This window comes from Mytilus edulis, unplaced genomic scaffold (genome assembly GCF_963676685.1).
Source record: "Mytilus edulis unplaced genomic scaffold, xbMytEdul2.2 SCAFFOLD_870, whole genome shotgun sequence".
In the NCBI taxonomy this organism is placed as follows: Eukaryota; Metazoa; Mollusca; class Bivalvia; order Mytilida; family Mytilidae; genus Mytilus; species Mytilus edulis.
Window position 1 is genome coordinate 23,366 of NW_027268850.1, and position 6,193 is coordinate 29,558.

Sequence of the window (6,193 nt, forward strand, 5' to 3'; positions counted from 1 at the left end):
GTGGAACTAAGCACCTTGACTAAAATTAATTTGACTCGTTAAATTTTCATAGAATTATTACAAAATATTTACTTTGACCCTTGACAAAGATATAAAAATTTCAATGAAATTTGAATAAAGGGCTTTATCGGAATAAAAATAATTGGATATATGGCAGTTTGACAAACACTAATTAAGACATTGAAAAGCTTATCATATCGATAACATTAGAACGTAATAAAACGTTCAGGTAATTTTTCAGAATTTTTCCCTATAGTGTAATCTACCAGCTTAAGAATTCATCAAATCTACCTGTCTTATGGTTTACTATATCAGACACGAGTTAACCCGGTGGATTTAATGAGTTCTTGTCGAAGGAATGAGAATTAGATATAACAAAGCCTAAAAAAGCTTCTTTAAAAGAAACAGGTACACAAACGGCCTATCTCATCTGATGATTGTGACATTTGGAATGCAAATACAGTATGATAAACTGGATATCTATAACGTTTTTACAAATTCGTAAGACTGCTACTTTTTAGGGCAAATTGTTAAAAACATGTGATCCGGTGGTACCAATTATCCTAATGGTATCAAATGTTGTTTGCTTTCAGTAAAAAAATTTGATTATCAGGAGAGAATCTCGCAGCTGTTTTTTTTTTTATATGTAAAGACTTACTTAGAAGAAAGTCAGGTGCTCAGGCTAAATATATATGTCCTTGTTTTAAAATCATATTTGATAAAGTTTCGCTATTTGATTTTTATTATTTTCATCACCGTGGTACCTGTCTTCGTCGACAGCATGTATAATCTAGAAGAAACTTTTTTGGAATGGAATCTTTCTTTTTGGCTTCATTACAAGGATTAAAATTACACAGTTGTAACATGCTAAAATAATGTGCAATCAATCCGTCCAATAGTGTTATGGTTTCATATGTATTTATCAGCTTATCAATAGTTTGATACTACATTAAGGCAACAATCGATTGAGAGAAAACAAATCCTGTTTACAAACTAAACCCAAGGGAAACCCCACAACCATAACAGACAAACACCAGAACAACAGAAACACTGAAGTGGAACAAAAACAAACGCAAAAGCATCATACATAGAAAAGAACTATTGAATAACAGCTTCCATATTCCTGACTTGGTACAGGACATTTAGAGATATTTTTTTTTATACAAGACTACAATGAGGATAACATATTTTTCATTTTTCGATCATTGATAGTATGTACAACACGACCATGGGACACCATATCAGAATAAAAAGATGGGGTATGATTGCAAATGAAACATCTTTCAACCATGGCTTGCATTTTAAAAATTTGATTTCCTTGCTTGAGGGTTGCTGCTCACAAGAAAACTAATAATCAAACCAAGAGTTTCAAGAGGTGAAGTTGAAATAATCCCTCAGTTAGTTCTGACGGACTCCATAACGAGTTGGTTGACCGTTATGGAATATCTGTTTCGTAGAAGATAGCCGATATATTCCAAATGTCATAACTTCAATCCTATTCCCTATTTTTTCCGAATTAGACTTTTTATCGGTTTCTACTAACACGAAAAACACGACGGTTATCATATGTGCAGCAGGATCTGTTTACCTTTCCGTAACACCTGAGATCAACCCAAGTTTTTGATGAGGTATGTGTTGCTCAGACTCGAGTTTTCTATGTTCTGTTTTGCTTGTATTGTTTGTCTTTTTCTTGTTTTAGCCATGACGTTGTAAGTTATCTTCAACTTAATAGTCTGAATATCCCTTTGGTATCTTTCGCTTCTCTTTCAGACAAGACAAGAACTTTGACAACACGTTTTTCATCTCGTGAGATGTGGTATGATTTCCAATAAAAACAACTTTCAACCAGAGACCTCATAATGTAGAAGTAAACAACTATTGTTCATCGGACAGCCTTCAACAAGGAGCAAATTCCATACCTCATGGTAAGTTATAAAATGCCCCGAAAGGAAACAATACATGTAAATCAACTCAAACGAGACAACTTACGGCCTGATAACACTTTTCTGTGTTCTGTTCAATGAACAATGAATTCTGGGTCAAGTCCTAATTCTGTACAAATAGTAAATTTGTATGGTTGTTTTGAAAAAAACAAACTTCTTCGAGCCGATCAATATGATTGATCTAGTTAAACATAATTCACTCCGAAATGTGATATAACATGGTACACAGTTCAGAACACCTCAACAAATTAATTAGAACCATAACTCTAAAATAATTAAGGCTTTTATTGACGCCTACGACAAAACATTGGCTGAATTGGAAAAGGTCGAATTGGACGATTTGTCAGAAAGGGTCAAAACACTCAGATATCTCATAAAACGACGAATGTATAAGTTTAAAAACTAAATTATTAACCAAAGTCCATTTTCAGAGACAAAGAAGCTGTAAAATTTCAATCATCACTTTACGATAAATAGGTTGTTGTTCTTCTGGACAAAGCTTCAAATAATATTATTTTTGTATGTAAATTGTACTACTAAGAGTTTTTTGTACTAGAATTAGTAAAATTGGAAATAAACAAGCACTAGGTCAATCCAACATACAAGGATGATATTTTGCATAAGTCCTTCATGACTTCAATTATCATTACATTGAACAGCAAATCTGAGGACGTACCTTGTTTGAATTGGATACATAAACTTCACCAAAGAGTCTTCCAAGTGCTTCACGAAACTCTTTCTAAATTATTAACATCAATTTTGTCAATAATCAAAGACGGACTTCAAAGTTATTGTGAATACACTCATTATAGATACTAGGATAAGATTATGTATTTACGCCAGACGTAAAATTATATGTTTTAGAGATATATTCTAGAGATGGCGTGAATCTGATATGGATACCGAAAAAGATCGTTTAGGGTACATACACACTAAGTCTCTTTCGTCTTGCAACACGAACCCCGATAAAAACTGGGTATAGAATCAGCTTACCTTTGTGTTTCTACAACCAAACATGTGAAATAACTAGTAACTAAATTGATTATTATAGTCACATGTGATTTTTACAAAAAAAAAAATATAATACAGTGAAATATAAAAATGATAATTAGAACACCCGACCGTTTTGGGTCTATTATTCACTTACAACATTAATGTAAATGGTACGACGAACAAAATTAATCAATTATATCGGAAATTGTCAAAAACGTTCAATCTTATCTAAATAATGATAAAAGGAGGAACGCATTTAATACATTAAGGTTTGAATTTATTAGTTATTTAAGTACAAATCGCTTTAGCCCTGTCGTGCTGAATGGCCAAAGACGATCCGTTTTTGTGGGAATTTTGCAGTACGGTAGGTACGACACTTGTAGATAAACAAAAAGAAAAGAGAACATAATTACATTATAGTTCACTACGCATTGAATCGTATAAAATAATATAAATGTAAATATACAAATTGGATAATTTATTGATTGTTTTCCTGTTTTACATTACGTAATGCACCCAGTACACAACACAAAATAATATAAAAGATATAGGTAATATAACGCGTGAAACATTGTTTATTGTCTTGGCTTTCCTTGTGACCTGTCATTGGGTGCGTTGAAACATTCCTTACGAACTTTTCCTGTGATAAAAAATAAATTTGATGAATAGTAACTATAAGGGAGCAGTGTTTGTGTTAAGTAGTTTAAATTAAACCCCTGCCTTCTATGTTTTTTTAAACGTCAATATGGAATTTACTCACAACATTAATAACACACTGTAATCATTAATCGTACGGACTATCATAACATGTTGCATTTAGACTAGTGGTCTATCAAAGTGATCAAGTCATCATTTTCATAAACTACTTCCATTGGTCTTTACAAAAATAAATGCCAACATTAACAACTTGTTAGCTTTAACTGTGATTTGTGATTCATTTCAATCGTTCATCATCAATTTCTTCGTCTGGTGCAACCTTTTAGATTTTTTCTCAACACGTTGCAGAAGGACTTAATTAGCAGATTACAATTTTGACAGTCGAGGCTTAATTGTCGTTGTAATAAAAGTATCAACCCGGAAGTTTCCGAATGACAAAGTTATGTCCAATTTCGCCAATGTAATTGAAAAACGACACGTTTGTCAGTTACATTGCTTTCGCTCGGAAATTGAATATTTTGATTTAAACGAAATGATAGCCGAGTAAAGATGTCGTTGATCGGAAAATCAATACATATACTTCTTATATGAAAATCTTTTTGGAAAAAATTGAGTGTCTTTGTAAGGTATAAAGTTTCATAGAAATATTTTTTATTATTTTTTATATCAAGATGGTTAAGACATTCAATCGGCGACTTAGCTCCCTTGAGGATTTTTCAGTATACGGAGGTCCATAGTAAACTGCACATTACTAGAAATAGTCATGCCGACTTAAAAACCTTAATAATGCAAAAACGACACGTTTGTCAGTTACATTGCTTTCGCTCGGAAATTGAATATTTTGATTTAAACGAAATGATAGCCGAGTAAAGATGTCGTTGATCGGAAAATCAATACATATACTTCTTATATGAAAATCTTTTTGGAAAAAATTGAGTGTCTTTGTAAGGTATAAAGTTTCATAGAAATATTTTTTATTATTTTTTATATCAAGATGGTTAAGACATTCAATCGGCGACTTAGCTCCCTTGAGGATTTTTCAGTATACGGAGGTCCATAGTAAACTGCACATTACTAGAAATAGTCATGCCGACTTAAAAACCTTAATAATGCAATATATACAGACAGGAGATGCATAGTTGTTGCATTGGCATTCACACCACATCTTATTTCTAGGAATACGAAAAAAAATGAAAAACATTGACAGACGAAATTTTAATCTGCTAACCGAGTCCTTGTGCACGGTTTTGTTTTAACAAAGAGACATAACAACGCTTCCAACGTCAATTGAAATAAATCACGCCTTCTAATCCCAGATGAAAGATATACAGACTCCAATAGGAATTGTTTTTAACCAATATTATTCCTGGAAATGTAAAGGAGATAAGATATTTCAAGATATTGCGCCAAAGATAAGGCTGATATCTTTAGATATTGCTTTCTGAATCAGACATCATACTTGACAAGCTTTTAGAACAATGTAGAGTCTTTAATAAAACAGGGAGCATGCTTCTTATTCCAACCAGAAGTGCTTGCGAATTCTAACATCGTGCACACCATACCGTGTATGTATATTTTCCACGTTGTTTCACGCATTACTTATCATCGCATTGTCCTCTTTTACGAGAAACTACTTCCATCGGTCTTTACAAAAAATAAATGCCAATATTAACAACTTGTTAGCTTTAACTGTGATTTGTGATTCATTTAAATTGTTTCTCATCAATTTCTCCGTCTGTTGCAACCTTTCAGATTTCTTCACAACACGTTGCAGGAGTCAATTAGCAGATTACAATTTTGAAAGTCTATGCTAAATTGTCGTTGTAATAAAAGTATCAACCCGGAGGTTTCCGAATGACAAAGTTATCTCCCATTTCGTCATTGTAATTGGAAAACGACACCTTTGTCAGTTAAATTGCTTTCGCTCAGAAGTTTGTATATTTTCGTTTGAACGAAATAAACGCCGAAAAAGGGTGTCGTTGATCGTAAAATCAATACACACGTCTCATATAAAAATCATTTTGGAAAAAAAATTAGTGTCTTTGTAAGGTATAAAGTTACATAGAAATATTTTTAATTATTTCTTATATTAAGATGGCTAAGACCTTCAAATCGGCGATTTAGCTCCCTTGAAGGTTTTTCAGTATACGGATGTGGATAATAAACTGCACATTGCTAGAAACAGTTATGTCAACGTTAGAAACCTTAATAATGTAATACAAACAGACAGGAGATAGAGAGTTGTTGCATTGATACTCAAACCACATCTTATATCTAGGAAATACGAAAAAAATGAAAAACATTGCTAGACGAAATTTTAATCTGCTAACCGAGTCCCTGTGCACGTTTTTGTTTTAGCAAAGGGACATAACAAGCTTACGCCTTCTAATACCAGATGAAAGATGCAATGTCTCCTATGGGAATTGTTTTTAACCAATCTTATTCCACGTTGTTTCACGTTTGGAATGCCACAGCTGCCTTATGATAACAATAGCCATATCATTAATGAATATCTAATGAAATTCGTGCTGGAACAGCGTCGATTGTCAACCAGAAGAGACCCAGGAGAGTAAAACAATCATCACACTTTGTACAAAGAG